We start from the raw sequence: 17,117 nt of genomic DNA on the forward strand, positions 1-17,117 counted from the left end.
CCATTTTGACCTAGGGAGGTTTGTGGTGGAGTGGGTAGAATTTGGCTTCTGGGGACTGATTCCATCACTTACTTGTTGTGGACCTTAAGAAAACTCACATAATATTCCTCCTCTCTCATCTGGGGAACAGGGATATTAATAGTACTAACTTTAGAGGATTACCATGAGGATTTCAAGGGTAATACATGCAAAATACTTATTACATGTAGACTATATTGGCTACTATCAATGTGTAGCCAATTGGCTACTATCGATCGGCTCTCTATTAGCTACTATGTATAGGTAATAGGGTGCTACAGCAGACTTCAGAATAAGAGAGCGCCTAAAGAGCCCCTTCCATCCCTTATAATACTAGAAAAATGATCTAGAGCTGCACAGTCCTCTTGTGATCACAGTCACTCAATTAATAGTCTTTTGATTCGTTTCTGCTTCAGATGGCACCACAGGCTGCATATGTTTGGGTTTCTCTTACTGTTTGTACTCTGTCTGGGCTTTGTGTCCCAGAGATGCTCAAGGTCCAGCCCAGCATCTGAATGGCTTTCCAGTCCAGGCTCCTCATGTTTGTAATGAATAAGTTGCAGGAAACAGAGGAAACCAGACATGCGAGCAGATGAAAAGATGGAAGACTTCCACAAAAGCTCCTGCCAGTGATACCCACTCTGCACAGGGATGTCAAGATTTAACCCAGGGCACACTTCAGAGGCCTGTTTAAGCCACTGATGCTGTGCTCTTGGAGCCCTTGTTTGTAAACAGATACTTCTGCTGACACTGGGCTTAGCATGGGTGGACAGAGCAGGGAGTGGGGGTGAGAAGTTGGAGAAAAAGGCAGGTTGTGTCCAAGAGCCTTAGACCATGTGTTTGTTGTTGAGAATACAAAGACCTCACTGTATTCAATGAAAATGCTTGTTTTACGAGGCGAGTGGGAATATGATAGGTACATGTCGAAAATGCTTCGGAAACTGAAACAACCTCATGCCACGAGGGCTTCCTGCTCCTTCCTACACCCAGAGGCGCACAAGGATCAGAAGCCTCAGCATCACTAAGAGAGGGCTTTGGAGGTTGGGGAAAAAAGGGTCCCAGGAACGAAGTAACTGGCAGCTCTTTTTTCTGTCCCCACCTATGAAGGTTGTCCTTTCCCTAGGGATATGGTTCTGTCTCATAACTGTATCTGGTTTTCCCCATCTGATGACCTGAGGGTAGAAATAGTTATTGTTCTAAAATATCAGTACTGATAAAGGATCCTGTGGTGATCCAGTTCCAGATTCAAAGCACCACGAGGAATACTTACAATTATGTGACTGTGCAGGCAGAACGCTTTAATTTTTTCAAAGTAGTTTTCAGCTTCTGAAGTGAGTGGTTTTCAAACTGTACTATGTGGAAATGCAGAGTTCAGTGGAATGTTTTGGGGGAGTTTTCCAAAGGGACTCATGGTGGCATAGGAACTAGAATTGGAATCATCTTAATTTTATTTCAGTCCTATCACAAAATATAGTAAATATATTACGTATGGGAGGAAAAAAGGAAGGAAGGGAGGAAGGAGGGAAGGAAGGGAGGAAGGGAGGAAGGAGGGAAGGAAGGGAGGAAGGAAGGAAGGAAGGAAGGGAGGAAGGACGGCAGGAAGGACAAGAAGGAGGGAGGGAGAGAGGGAGGGAACAAAGGAGGGAAGAAAGAAGGATTGATGGAAGGGTGGATGGATAGATGGACAGATGGCTGGGTCCGTGGGTAAAGTCCACAGGGAATAATTACTACTAGGACCATTTCAGGCCACATTAGAAGTAAACTTGCTGATTTAAAGTCGCAGAGACACTCAGAGACCAGAGTTGGAATAAACAAAGTTATAGATTATGTTTCTAAGGTATAAACTAATTTCTCCTCAGAGGGAAAAAGCTCCAAATGCTACTTACTCCAAGAAGAACATAGATGAAGGAAGGCACAATTCCTCAGTCTCATCTAACAACTCAACATCAACATGCTCATTTGCACAGATTCCCTTAAGGGTTCAGATTTTAGAGTTGGGAACAGGCTTCAGGAAATGACCCTGTGTGCACCCCTGGTTTTCAGCATTGAAGTCACTCTTTGGGGGCCACAGGTCCCTTTGAGAAACTGATAACATATTCCAGAAAAAATGTGTACTGCCTCAAACTTTTACAGAACATGTCTTGAGGTTCATAAATCTCTTCAAGTTCTTCTGAGGCCAAGTGTGTAAACTCGATTCTCCTCTGCTGATCTCAAATATGAGTGTTATTTATGTGTTTTAGTTGGTGCTGGTATTCGGAAACAAATGTTAATGATGTTAGCCAAAATATTAAGCCATGCCAAAAACGTAATATCAGCAACCAATTCACACCATGACAAAATTTGTCACTGAAACTCCTCTTCTGGCTTCACGCAATCTGTGCTCTCTCTAATGGTCAGCTTGATCTTGAAATGCTGTTCTTTTCTGCTGAGAACTTCCTTGTATGCTTGGATTAAAATTCAGATCACATGATTTAGGCAGTTTTCAGGCAGGCACACAATTTTCCCGTAATCCTTGCACACAGGCTACTTCGTTGTACTGAGTGTGTCCTGCCCATGATCTGTCCACTGGTATCTGTCTCTCTTCCTAACATGGATAATTTGTTTTTATTATGGCCTGAAGATAAAAACTAATGTTCCTCTGTTCCTCTGTCATTCCCTGTGTCATTTTATTTTCTTATGGCACTTCTCACAAACAGAATATAAATTCCCATAATTTATGGGTTATTGTCTTTCTTCATAAGAATACAAATACACAAGAGAAGGGGGCTCACTCATTCTTGTTCACTGCTATGTCTCACAGTGCAGGGCATATACTACATAGTTACTGATCTGTGGAAATGCATAGAGGTTTTATGTTTTTAAATACTGGCATTGTCCCTTTCTCATCATGGAATCCTGAATAGATTTCTCCCACTTTTTGAACTTTAGGTTTCCTGGATGTAAATGGATAAATCAAGTGTTATCTAACTGTAGGATTCAGTGATCTGAAGTGTTTAGACCTAAGCTCACGAGAGCTGGGTCTGAGTCCCATGACATTTTAGCAGGACAGAGGAGCAGTCATAGAAATTGGGCCCGGGGCTTTTCTTGTGCCCAACTTTCAGATAAGTTTGGGGTGATTTCTTTGCCTTTTCTGGGTATCAGCGTCTCTATTTGTGAGCCTGGGGCACCGTGCTAGAGATGTTGTAAATATGCATTTTTACCAGTCCAGCTATGATCCACAAATATTTGTTGAACTCTGCAGTGTACAATTTCTGAGAAAGTGCCCTGAGCATTTAGACTTCCTTCCTACCTAAATCTGCTCAGAGAGGAGGAGAGATCACTGAGGCACTGGTGAGAGTCCTGGGAAGAACAGGGTCACATCCCACACAATCACACCTAGTCTTTCAGCAGCCTGCTCCTGAAGGATAACCATAGGAGGGACCAAACTAAATGAGTTAAAGCTAACAAAGATAGTACCGTGGGCTGAGAAAGAAGGGGAGGCACCAGGATAGGAAAATGAAAAGTGCGTTCATATACATGCAAGGTTAGCTCAGTGAAACGGGGGCCATACCTAATAGCCAATGCCATTCACGGTATGTTTGGCTTCACTGCTCGGTCTTCCCCAAGGTTTATGCTGTAAATTCCCAAAGCATTTATCCATGACATCACCGTCGTGCAGTCACTAGTCTTCTCCCTTATTTGGAGCCCTTGTCAATCCATTCATCCAATTACCAGTTTACTTGGCATGTATGAAGGTGGCTTGTAATGTGCTAAGTGGGAGGAGTCATGTAGATAAAGACAGAAATGGTCTCTGCTCCTGAGGAGCTCAGAGACAAGTGGGAGAAAAGGATAGCTACCAAGACAGCCAAAGTGCAGTGTGGTGAATGCTGTGTGAGGTGAATATAATGGCACACTTGGACTTTACCGGAATGGTGATGGATGAAATTGGCAATAATTTCCTAGCACTATATGCCTGAAAGCTATCCTGGGTCAGTGTCCACAGCTGAAGCACAGATCTCACTGGATTTATGGATATACGTTTGAAATGATATGCATGGCTATAGTCACCTGGAAGGCAGAGCACACATTGTGCATAAACACTGATGCCACCTACTTCATGAACAAACTCCTTGATATTTTTAAATGGAAGGATTTAATACCTTGAATCCTCAGAGCACTTCTCCATCCCCATGACAAACATAGGTGTTCCATAATACGATATTACTCCCTCTGTGCTTCCCTTGTACTCTATTAATTGCCTAGCTATAGCAGTTACCATGACATCATGTATCTGTTTACCGTTCTGCTTCCGCCACTAGGACTGGGAGCTCCTCAAGGGATGGGAACTGTGCCTTATTCTGAGTCTCCATTTCCTAACTCGGGGTATGATACATGAACATTGCTCAAAAATGGCCCATTAAGTGGATGGTTGGATGGATGGATAGATGGATAGAAAGACGGGGAGGAAGGAGAGAGGAATGGAGGGATAGAAGGAAAGAAAAAGGAAGGGAGAGACTGAAGAAGGGAGGGGGGAAGAATGGGAAGGAAAGAAGGTGTTTTACTTCTAATAAACTTCCATCTCCTAGTGAATCTCTCTGAATGTCTAAGACAGAGGTTTGTCACCTAAGAAGTAAAGTCACTGAACAACAGCACTAGGTTTTCTAACACTCACTACTCTCTACCCAGAGTCATAACTACCATCTCAAACCATAAAGGAAAACAAACTGACTCAATGGAAGGAGCACTAACTTGAGAATGAATTTGGTTGCCAATTTGCATTAGCCTTACTTGCCTAACGTTAGCTTCCTTCAACAAGTCAACTTTTGCCTATACCTCAGTTCTTCCATGGCTGATCTGGGTAGATTTGACGAAGCAGATTCTGATGTCATTTCATTTCTAGAATTCGGGAAAGGAGTGGACAAGACACTGAATCTCTTTCTAGTAAATGACACCTAATTGGACTACTGGGGCTGCCCAGTAGAGCCATCCCTGAGAGTTTAGCAGGGGCTCTGTTAGAATAAGGTTGAATTGGTTCCAGTGACAGCTCCACCACGATTCAGCCTGCTCACTTCAACATCACTCTTCTGTGCAGAACTCCGCAGTGCATGCAGCATGTCCCCCCACGTACTTCCCAGATTTGGCTCAGAACGAGTCGGGGCTCTTCCTCAGAGGATGACAATGTGTCTCCACTGTGCATATTTGAGGGAACATGTCCCAGACTGTGATTCCCGAAAGAGGAATCCAGAAACATTTTTGGCAAAGGCAGCGTCTTCGAAATAACTGTATTTCTCCCAGTAGACCACTTAAAGGTTAAAAAAAAAAAGCTCTGGTGGATGTAAATGGGCTTTCTGTTCAAAAGCCACTTCCAAATAAAATATAGTTTTCCATATCAAAGAGATTTCTCAGCCAGTCTCTTTGAAATCTTACAAGGCCCATTCAGATTTTGTCCTCCACTTCTCTCTCCCTCTCTCCATCCCTCCCTCTTTTCCTCCTTTTTTACATTCTACATTCTTTAAATGCCTTCATTAGCCACTAGAGGCGCTATCATTCATATGGATCCATTCATTCATACGTTCTTACATATGTGCATCCTCTAGTGGAACATCGAGTGGATAAGCAGGGTGTTTCAAGCAATGTGGTAGGCCCATAAACTCAGACAGAGATAAAATCAAAACAGCCTGGGTTGGAATTCCAGTCTCACCACCCATTAGCTACAGGTCTTTCAGTGAGTCATGCGAATCTCTAAGCCAGTTTTAGAGGGTACAGTGTGTAGCTCTCAGCACAGTGCCAGCACATAGTAAGTGCTCATTATAAGCTAGCTGCTTTATGACTGTCATTACTGCTGAGAATGCGTGTTCTCCCCTAAGGGTACATAAACAACACACGGACGATTCCAGATTCTGAGGTCACTACAAGGTCTCACAAGATCAAGGGAAGCAGATGGAAAAGCCCCTATCAGGAAGGCGGGAAATGGGTGAAAATCCAAGCAACAGATATAACTGCCAGGATGCTTGAGGCCCAGTGAGACCTTGATAAGGGAGAGAGAAAAAAATAGAAGAGAGCAAAGTTGAGGATTTGGTGCCACAGTGCAGACACAAAACAAATGCTTTGCAAACAGACAGAGGCTCAGAGGGAAAGACCAAGGCCAAAATGTGGCTTGGATTAAAAAGGCCACAGTGTGAGCTGAGGAGGCCCTTAAATACACTGTTCCCTCCTCCCTCTGTTTTGGAAGGCCAAATTTCTTTCCCCTTCTAACTTCTTTGATCAAGGGGAAATGGAATTAACCACTGTGTAATGTTTCTGACTGTGACGCACAGGACAGGTCATGTGCTTTGGTTACGTAATGCAACGTGCCTGAGGTTCCCGAGCTCCTTCTCCCGGAATCATTAAACATTCAGCCGGCTCCTGTATTCATTCATCCACTCCACAAACAATAATACATACTGCTTATTTATAAGCCAGGCACTGTACTAAGCAAGGAAGAAGTTAAAACGGACAAGACCCAAATATCATCAAAATTAAATGTGATAAAGAATTGCAGGTGGGTGTTTTAATGTAAGCATGTAGAAGATACACTGGAGATGGATAGGGAGGGGCAACAAGTTACACTGTGGGGTGAGTCAGGGAGGACTTCCCAAAAGAAAGGAACCTTGAGCAGAATCCTGTGGAGGAATAAGCATTCTGGAAAAGGTGCACAGGAATACAGGAGACAGGTAAGCAAAGGAAGTGATTTTAGAAAGCCTGACGTATTGAGGGTAAATTTCAAATAATTCAGATTCTGTGAAGAGCAGTTAGCTCGGACTAATAGAATCAGGTCTTCACTTAAAAGAGCTTTTCCTTGTTGGAGGATAAGCTGAAGGAGCACAGAGACAGTGGCTCAGAGAAGTGGGCATTGCAATGCCAGGGAAAGTCAAAGCAGGAAATGAAGAGAGGAAGCTGAGGAAGGAACGGGTTGGTTAAGAAAATGCTGAGACAACAGGGAAGGCAGAGGTTTATGACGGACTAAATGCAGTGGTTGATATATCTAGTGTTTTCTAGCTGTGAGTTCTCCATCTCCTAGAGCAGAGCAGTTTTGTTCCTTTTTGGCTATTCCTATGCCCTTCTCTGATTTCTTATCAACCTCTTCAGATAACAGAGCTGTAACCTCACTGGAGCAACACATCTGATCACGTTCTCCTCATCTTCATGTTCACAGAGCAAGAAGAATTAAGGAAAGATGGTGCAGACAGAGCAGTGACTTCTTTGACTATGCAGGTGACAGGCATAGCTTAGAACGTCAGTTTCTTGAAGAAAAAAGGCAGGACCATGGCTCTGTTTTTGTCACGCCACCCCTCTACATGCATACTTAAATATCCCAGTGCATGACTTACTTCTTCCTGGATTTTCCCTCTGGTGTTCTCTCTAAGTGGGTGGGAATCTGGGCCCTTACTAGGTTTTTTCACTTTGAAAGAGGGTGACTTCTACTACTCTTGGTGCTGGGTTTGTGGCTGATAATGCTAGAAAACAAACCTGTTTATTTTCTCTTGTTTCAAGAAAAATCTATGTGGCCAAAGTAAATGTGAAAGGTGTGCAGAATAGAAGGAGAGGGAGGGAGAGGGCAGAAGGGCATCAAGACGCACTTCAGGCATGACAGCTGCAGAGGCCCTGCAAGACAGAGGAAAGCAGGTGACTATGGAGGTCAGAACTTAAGTATTTTAATGCATAAAATGCTCTGATTAGAATAAGCCAGAGTAAAGAGTCAGGGACTTTCTCTAATGTCCAGGAATTTGCCTGAAATGTCTTTTATGTAGTAAAAAATTGTGACACTTAAGGACTGTAACCCTTACCCTCCTAAGTGATCAATGGAAAAGTCACTCAGTGAGTATAATGTATATTTAGGGCAGCTATATTATTTACATGAAGAATGAGGTGGTTTCCAGGTATTAGGAAGTGCCAGTATTCCCAGAACAATGTCTTCAGTCAATCTGTGAAGTTCTACCCTTAGTATTTTTCTTTGCAATGAAGGTTTTTGGGGAGTCATTTAAATATATCTATCAACCAAAGAGTAACACTGCAAATATTGTCAGTCAATGACACCTTAGCAAGAAAGAGGATCTAATTTTTTTTTTTTCTGATATGAGTGTTGCTAGGGGGAGGAGGTAGGAAGTGTGTAGGCACTTTGCCCCTGAGGGTGACAGGCACAGGCCCCACCTAGTGGAGGAAAATGCACAGAAACTGAAGAAAAGCAGAACTGTTGTCAGTTTCATAATTTAAGGACAGCCCTGATGAGGGTTACACGGTCCTAAAGGTCTCTGCTGGAAGAATGTCTAGAGCCAAGGTTGATAAACTGGCAGCAGTCTCACGGCTCAGATAAAGAAAATTGGTCCAGAGAGGGAAAATGACTTTCTCAAAGTGATGATCCTGGTCTAGAATGGATACATCCTGTCTTCTGGAACACTGCTCTTTCTTCTTTAGACAGCTGCAGGTCTGCTTTACATCTTACCTGCAGTAGGACCTTTCAGAACAGTCCTACATGAGCACCCTATTCAAATTTTTCTCATTCTTGCACTGCCCTCTCCAGCCTTAGTTCCTATGCTGTATTTATGTTTTCTTCCTATACCCTTAGTGGGCAGGCTGTGATATAAAAACTTACTTGTTTATGGACTGTCCCTACCTCCCACACCCACCCCTTGTGATTCCATATACACTCCCCAAGGACACAGATAGTTTTCATCACTTAAAAATGGTGTCCAGCACATAGCAACTCACAAAGCAGGCAAGCAAGCAAACAACCCTGTTGAATATGTAGGCAATGAATGGACAAATTTTATTATTGTGTCTTATTTTCTTCTGAATTTCTTAGATTCTGTACAGTGGGAATACATTGGTTTTGTGGAATGAAATCATAACCTGTTTATTTTGTTTGGCTCTCATTTTAGTATAGTTGTTTGTTTGTTTGAATGTTGTAGGTGATAAGAATATAAATCTATCCTGCGTGGTAAAAGAGGGAAAAATAATTCCTAGCTTTGCCAAAGAGACAATCTTGTCTAACTTCCAGGGTTATTTAGAGAATTAGGAATAGTGAGTGGCCAGGACCTGACACACATAATACCAGTGTGAGGGAATGCTTGCTGGTTACCTCATGGTCTAGATTCCATTACTAAGCATTTTCCACACAGAGGTGCAGTTAATCTTCAAAACAATTCCATGAAGCAGGAGCTAGTATTATCCACACTTTTCAGAAGGGAAAAGCAAAGCTTGAACAGTTTGGGAACTTGCCCAATATCGTGCAACTAGCAGGTGCAAGAGTCAGGAATCAAACTCAGGCAGAATGACTCTTAAGTCCTATGATCAACTACTGCAAGCTATTTCCTCAGTAAACACATACTTTTGCAGGTCATTCCCCCAGGGGCCTAGTAGGCTGTAGAAGACTAGAAAGCTCTTTGGGCAATTGGAGATGGAGAGAAATAAGAGCTAGAAAAATGACAACTAGGGATGCGTATAAATGTCGGAGTGTGGTGCATTGTAATAGTTTAGATTTTCACAAAGATCACTAGCAGATCTCATGGGATTCTCATGTGCAGGGACATTTATGGTAAATATTGCACAATAAATAGGGAGGTCTCGTGCGGCAAAGAATTTTGTCACTCCCAACCATATCCAGCAAGTCTCCACCGGCCCCTTGTGCAAGGCCTTTCTCTTTGGGTTTTTTCCCCCTCAAGTGTGCCCCAGATGGTCATTTTAGCCTGGGGTTACAGGTGTTCCGTGAAGTGGGGAGACAGAGCTCCTAGTTTCTGAAGCTCAGACTCCATCATGGCTCTGAGCCAGCCTTTGACCTTGGGAGAGTCCCTGACCTTCTGAGCCTGTAGCCTCTGTATCCGCAAGTTCATCAGCTCACAGCATAAGCAGGATCTAAGCTGTCACCTCCTCCTGCCACTCTCAGGAGCTTTCAATTTTTTTTAATGTTTTATTATGGAAATCTTCAATCTCACATAAAAGCATAGGAAAAAAAATGTATTATAACTTCAAGTTTCCATAACCTGGTTTCAACACTTCTGATTAGTTTGCTAATCATCTTTTACCTTCCTTGTTTTGTTCTTCTCCCTTTCAAATACCAAATTTTTTTTCCTGGAACTTTTTAGGTAAACAAACAAACAAAAATAGACAGCATATAATTTAATGCATAATTTTTCAGTATGCATTTTAAAGGATTAGGGTATGTTAGAAAGACATAACATTGCCATAATCATACCTGGCAAAATTAACGATTTCATCATGTCAGACCCTATCCATTCAAACTCTGTAACGTGGGAATGTATTCTTTTAATTTTGTAGGATGGCTTGATTAAACACAGTCAGGTGAGGGGAAAGTTGGGGTGGCAAAGGCCTGTCGTCAAGCACCTCCCCAGAGATTCCCTAAGATTGCTGGACACTGTGTGAAAGCCCTTATTCCATCCCTACCTTTCTTTCCCTTCCTGAGATCAGTGAGGACCAGGCTGGGCAGTAAGTTGTCAGGGTCTTATGGGAGTAAGTGGCAGGGTTCAGCAGACTTGTGAAGTCCAGACATCAAAGAATTCCACTGAGGTCACCAGTGTGAAAAGGTTTGCTAACTTAATCACTATTTATCATCCACAATGTGAACGATGATAATAAAAGCACCTCTCCAGGAATGACCCTAACTGCACAAATCCCTCACACATTTCACCTGGCTCCTCCTAACCACGCTGACCTATACGCTGGGTTCTGATCTCAGCCAAGAGTTTCCCTTACCATTATCTCACCTGGTCCTCATGACAACTATGAGATGGAGATGTTGAATGTGTTCACACCTGAAAACCTCTCCCTGGAAGCCCCCGGTTTCACAGGTTTACAGGACATCAAGTTCTGGCTCAACTCTGACCTTCTAGTTCTGTCTCAGGTCTTCACACAAGCAAGGCGCAGACACTTACAAGTTCTTGGTTGCTGGCATCAGCATCCCAGCTGAACGTTTCCAGTCACTACATCAGAAGAAGCAGGGTTCGTGGTGCAGCACAAAGAAGCAAAGGGCACCTTCACGGAAAGGGAACTAAACTCTAGAAAAGCTGGCAAGGGGAAAAACAGATGTGTGCTGGATGGATGTGCCTTTTGTCTTAGGTAGATGAGCTATAAACCGGCCATCTAGGGAGTCCTGCTTGGGGTACTTGTGTCTTTTCTTTTTCCTCAGAGATACCTTTATTCCTATCAGGGTAGGCTACTTCCCAACACTGGGGAATCTATTTGAAACCAGTTGCATGGTATTCATTGTATGATCCCCTATCAGAGCATTCACAGTTTAAAGGAGGCACCAGAAGGTGAGCGAGTGGCATTGCACACTGGGAAAATGGATTATCAGGAGCTCTGACACCCAGAGGTTTGGAGTAAGCCGGAGGACCTAGGATGGAAGAGGAGTCCTTCCTGGTATTTGGAAACTCAGAGCTGGGACAGTTGGATTTCTCTAAAGACTTAGCCACTAAGCAGCTCAGTAAGCAAGGCATGATACTTCTCCTTTGGGCCTCACCTTTCCCACCTGTAGAACAAGAGGACTTGCTTAGTGACTCTTCCCACAGGACGATATATACTGCCTAAGAAGTCTTTGAGAAACGGCAGTACCCAGACAAACTCCAGGACCATGCTAGGGTCTAGCCTGAGCTGAACAGTGTTATAAAAGCGAGTGATTCTAAGTTCACCCTGGAATAGCAACCACTACACCAAAAGGCTTCCCAGGCCTCTTTAAGAGAAGGAGATAACAATATATAACATAACAACCACTGTTAATTCCTATCATTTTGTCACTTTTATTGTTTTTGTCTATCTTGTTGATAATTTGCTATTGTTCTTCTTTTATTAATCTCTTTAAAGTAAAAAAAAAAAAAAAAGAGAGAGTAGGCCTGTGAATATAATTTTGTGTGGCCCTGGCCCTCAGTACCCCTACTGTAAAGTGAGCTGTTTGACCCAGATGAGGGCACGGCATCATATGACTGTGAATTAAGGCCTGGGCTGGCTATGTCCATCCCAATACTCAGGACTGCAAGATTTCCTTCCTCTGGGCAGAGGAGACCAAGAGGCTCTGCTTCCTGGGGTTCTGCAGTCCCAGTCACTCCCCTTTGCCCACTGGCTGGCTGTGCGAGGGAAAGTTAGCTAACTGGCTTTCCTATTTGCAGGTCTCAGTGGTTCTGGACATTTGGTTCCTACTGGTAAAGGGCTACTCGGCATGTCCAAGAAGATATCCAAGTGAAAGAACAACCTGAAGTCTAATTATTCCCCAACAGACACTACACACACTAGACAAACTCCCCAACAACTTGAGAGAGGACACCCTCAAAAAAGGCTCCGAGAGATCCTATCTGCAGAAGGCGAAGTCTGCAAAGAGGGACCGGAAGTGTGTCTATTTATGAGTCATAGCTACCGGTGACCAAGTCCCTAGTGTGAGGTGATACTGTGCTGATACCCTTCATACTCGTGTCCCTGGATGTCCTGAAATCATTGTGCCCACTTAATATGGGAGGAAACTGAGGACAGAGGGGCAATGATGAATCAGATGACATGCTAAGTAGCTGGTAAGTGATGTTCTGAGCCTGTTCTGTTTAATCATTTGATGTGAGAAGAAAAACAAATATGCTAGATCAAACCCAAATCTCCAGGGATGAGACTTTGTCCCTACTTCTCACCCTTCTTTAACTTGCCCCTGCCTGATGGCACATAGAAATGATGAAAGACACAGAAACCCTCTGCAGGTTCTGCAGCAGGATTCAGGAAGGGAACACAGGTCACTTCTCTCTCCAAAAAGAGTGCTGACAGAGGAAATGGGCACTTAGGGCCTGAGTGCCCCCCTGGGCCCTGCCCACCAGAGGCCCTGTGGGACTTCGGTCCAAGTCCAAACTTGAGCTCTCTGAGATGCAGATCCCTGTTTAGTGGGGTAGGTTTGTGATGCCCGCTCCTAGGCTGCCCATAGACATGAAAGGCATAAGGCAAGCTCCTCGTTCAGTGTCTGGAATCTTACAAGTGCCCGGGAAGATCGAGTTTATATCCTGTTTTTAGCTATCCTCTGCCCAGAAATCCCAGGCTGAGATCTTTGGGAAACCATGTCTCATAAGAAGAGTAAGTTTTGCTGAGCACTCACTCTGTAACAAGTCCTGCTGCAAGCACTTCCAAGTGCAAGCTCACTTACATTCACACCACCATGAGACAGGTGCCTTGCCAACCTTGTGAGGCTGCGGCCCAGAAGAAACTGCTAGTTTATTCTAGGTCACACAGCTACTTAAGAGCAAAGGTAGACTGAACTTAGGGAAAGTGGCCACTGGAACTGAGCTCGAACAATTGCAGTACTGTAGGTGCCAGGTGGGACCGGAGATGAAGTGAGAGCCATGTTACTACACGGACTCTTTCCAACCTAGCCCCACTCTTTCGGAGGGGTTGCGTGAGAAGTAGGAAGTGGAGGCTACAGCAGGGAGGGGAAGAGACTCCAGAGAGTAGCCAGCAAACTTAATCCATTCCAACATTTAGAACAAAAGAAACAATGCTGGCAGGCTGAGGTGCTGGATAGGATTCAGGTAAATCCCTTTCTCCTTCTGAGCAGGAATTCCGATCCCTGAAGGAAGGGGAGTAGGAATGGGGTGGGAGGAGGGCAACACTTGTGGGGTCCACACTTCACTTATCTAACAGGTCAGGAGAAACTTTAACAAGATTAACTGCTGCTCAGGGCCTCTGCTCCATGGAGAAAATCGAGCCTATTGTTTTCTTTCTCTTTCTTCCCGATGGAGGGGTGCGGGGGGCACAGTTGGGGATGAGGAGCAGGGGTTTGGATCTGGCCTAGTGTGGTACAAAAGCAACTGGATGTGTCAGAAGCAGCTCCCCCTGCCCAGCTTGAAAGGGAGCTTCTACTGCTATTCGGGAGGGCTGTGGCCCGGGTGGTGGTCTTTGTGGGGTGAGGAGGGGGGTGTTTATGAGCGGTCCTCCCAGTGGAGTAGGGGGCAAGGCCTGGAAGTGGAGATGCCAGGGGTTAAATCCCACTTCCCTTTACCAAGGAGTGCTGTCATCCGCATGCACCCCACATCTCTCTGTGTTTCTTTCAGCCCATTTGGTCAAAAGGATAACTACCTTGGGTAGCCTGAGTAGACCCTTCTCAGAGTAACCTTAAAGGACTCCTCAGTGCTAAACAAGTATTCATTTCTGTCCAGGGCACTCAGGGGCATCCGGCACACATGTACTTTCTAACTTCAGCTTTGTTTTTGCCTGTAGAAGCCTTTCCTGCTTTATTTATTAATATACAGATATTTTCTCTTTCGCTTTCAGGAAAATAAGAGCCATGTTTTCTGAGCTCCAGAAGCAAACTGCTCTTTTCCCCCTTCCCCACTGCTTTTCCAAACCCCTGTCTGAACCCATGTCAGCGAAGTTTGAACCAGGGCAGAAATAGCATCCCAGGCGGGCAGATCTGGGAGAACACCCACCTACCAGGAGCGTCAAGGCCTGCCTCCCTCCGCCAGACGACAGACCCGGTTAACAGCACCGTAAAATTAGACCTTTACGAAACCCAATTGAATCCTGCAGCAAAGAGTGATGTAAGGAAGCCTGGCTTGACAACGAGGCAGCAACCCTCTGCCTGAAATAGCAGTGTGGTCCCTGCTGAGCGATGACTGCTCTCAAGATAGGTGACCAGGGATTCCTGAGAAGGCGGTGATGCCCAGCTAGAGAAAGCCAGCAGAGGTCAGGCAGCAACCTGGGCACCTGAGGTCACAGCTGGAGGATGTGCCTGGGTGCCCACCTTGGATCCCTCTCTCCCAGCCCTAACTTCCATCCGGGAGGGAGCTGAAAAAGTACTTCTGCAAAGAACCTCTGTTTGCTTTTTAATTCAAGGAGAAGCAGGTTCTTTTTAGTCCAACCGTCTGTACAGTGTGGAGGATACTGCAGAATGAGTCTTTTCTGGCACGCAGCCAGGTGTTTACACACCGCCAAATCTGGCTCGGACTCAACTAGGGGAGGGGAAAAAAATCCAACAGAATCCTCGGGAGAAAAGCTCCTGGCTTTCTGGTGCTACACGACAGCCGTGCCTTTTTTTTTTTTTTCGTTTTGAGAGGAATGTTATTTCCACACATAAAATGGACCAGGCATTTTATACAAGCAATAATAACCTAACGTTCCCCCATCCAATTAAAGTATTTTACTGCAACAATCTTTGTGTGAGAGTAAATAAGTGCTCAGGAGAATGATGTGAAGAGAGACCCTTGTCTGAGTTACAGACACTTATAAAGCAGTCTCTCGTGGAATCCGAGGACATATACATCACAACCTTTCCACTGAGGATACCTGTATAGCCCCTGGGGAGGGGAAACCTTCCAAATAACTGTTAGAAGGGGTAAGGACTAGGAAAAGCGGGGCTTACACATTTTCGTTTTTAACCTCCGCACAGCAGACTGTGCTTTTCGTATCATTAGAAAGAGAAGTACAGGTACCACATATGCTGAATTATCACCATCATCACCATTATTCTGAAAACCGTCTTTACAGCTCCATATCATACCCTCCTCTGGCTGAAGAGGGTTTGGGAGCCAAATGTGAATGAGCTCCGTTTCCCTCTCCTTTCCGTGGAAAAGGGGAAAAATAGCATGCGATGACGTCAGGGGCGTGTGTGTGTGTGTGTGTGTGCGCGCGCAAGTCATTCTTGCTCTCCTTTGCTACTTAGGAAGTGGGGGCTCTGAGAGGGTATCTTCTTGGTAAAACAACAGACTGTGAGTCCCCTGAAATGGGTTTTATACAAATAAGACAGTTCGTGCAGTGTTAGAGAAAGTCCAAGACAGAGAAAGAGTCCTGACTGCCGGAAAAGCTCAGAGCTTTCCCTTCCAAGAAAGTGTGTGGAAAGGGGTGGGATCGCGAAGCGCCTGGGTCAGTCTCCTGGCTGCAGCGAAGGGGGAAGCCCTACTCTCACTTTAAGACGTCCCAGGACGAGGCAAGATCATCTGTGCAGGAGGGAATCTCCCAGACACAAGGCAAAACTTTCCTCCTCTCCTCCAGCGCTGTCCGCCCCCCGTTTTATTAAAGACATTTCCACAGATTCGTTGGGGGGGGTGGATGTTGGAACATTTCTAAGCTTTGAAACCTTTGCTGTGTCCGGTTTCACTGTGGGCTTTGCTGTGGAACGGCCTAGGGCACCGAGAGGGAGGCTCAGGAGGGAGAACTCAAATTCATTGCGGGCTCATGAAAGTCCCAAATGAGAAAAGCGCCCCATTTCGCAGCCGAGTTTGGGGAAGACTGGCGGGCTGTGCGCTAGGAAGGTCTCACCCCAGCCCCGAGTGACAGGAGACAGGCTTTAAAAGCAAGGACGTGAGATGGCAGTCCCTGTGTGTGGATGGGGGGCGTGTGTGTTCCCGCGCATCCGTGTGTGTGTGTGTGTGTGTGTGCTCGCGCGCGCGCGCGTGCTAGGGAGAGGGGGGTCCCAGAGGCAGGATTCGAGCACAGAGCAACTTTGGGACACTTTGAGGAGTTCTAAGTCTGGCTGTCACAACAACCTTATCCCTGCTGGCTTATAGGTTAATGGGGCCCAATGGAGAGGATTACCTCCGTCAGAAAGTCAAGGAGACCAACGGGCCCCTAGCCTCCCCTCTCACGCAGCCCAAATGGGTCATCCTCTTCTCTGCCAAACCGACACAGAGCGCATCTGCACATCCCGAGCGCGGGCTGCGCTCAGTGGGCTCCCTGAGGACCGGCCTCTGGGATGAGGATCTGGGTCTACCCAAAGCGCGCCCCAAGTCGCTCCAGCAGGGCAGGCAGCCGTCCGCGCCCGCCCATTCCGCGGATGGGCAAAGTGAGGCTCGTAGCCTGACCCGGGCGTCCCCGCACGGACACACCCGCGAGCCTCGGGCCCGCCCGCCACCCATGCCCTGGCACTCGCGCGCCCCTCGGGGTGCGGGGCCGTGCAGCGCCCACCAGGGCTGCCTCGCCTACCTGTGATCACGGCGGGAGACTTCTGGCCCCCTTCGGCTCGCAGCCACACTTGCAGCGTGAACGTGTCCCGCGGCAGCTCCAGGTCGGCCCGGAGGCGCAGCTGCTCCCTGCGCCCGCTGAAATAGAGCGCCCGGCTCGGCGGGCTCGGTTCCTCCGCGGCGCCCCTCGCCTCCCTCGCCTCCCGC

General features: G+C 45.9%; 1 protein-coding gene across 1 annotated transcript in view; it reads right to left on the reverse strand.

Annotated features, from left to right (window-relative positions):
* Positions 1 to 17,117, reverse strand: part of Pappa (pregnancy-associated plasma protein A, pappalysin 1) — a gene marked incomplete at both ends in the record, with an annotated part of 230,329 nt that extends 213,212 nt beyond the window's left edge. The window contains 1 exon segment of the mRNA XM_013513305.1: positions 16,933 to 17,117.

The sequence above is a fragment of the Chinchilla lanigera genome, unplaced genomic scaffold, assembly GCF_000276665.1.
Source record: "Chinchilla lanigera isolate Chin_1 unplaced genomic scaffold, ChiLan1.0 scaffold00018, whole genome shotgun sequence".
Classification (NCBI taxonomy): domain Eukaryota; kingdom Metazoa; phylum Chordata; class Mammalia; order Rodentia; family Chinchillidae; genus Chinchilla; species Chinchilla lanigera.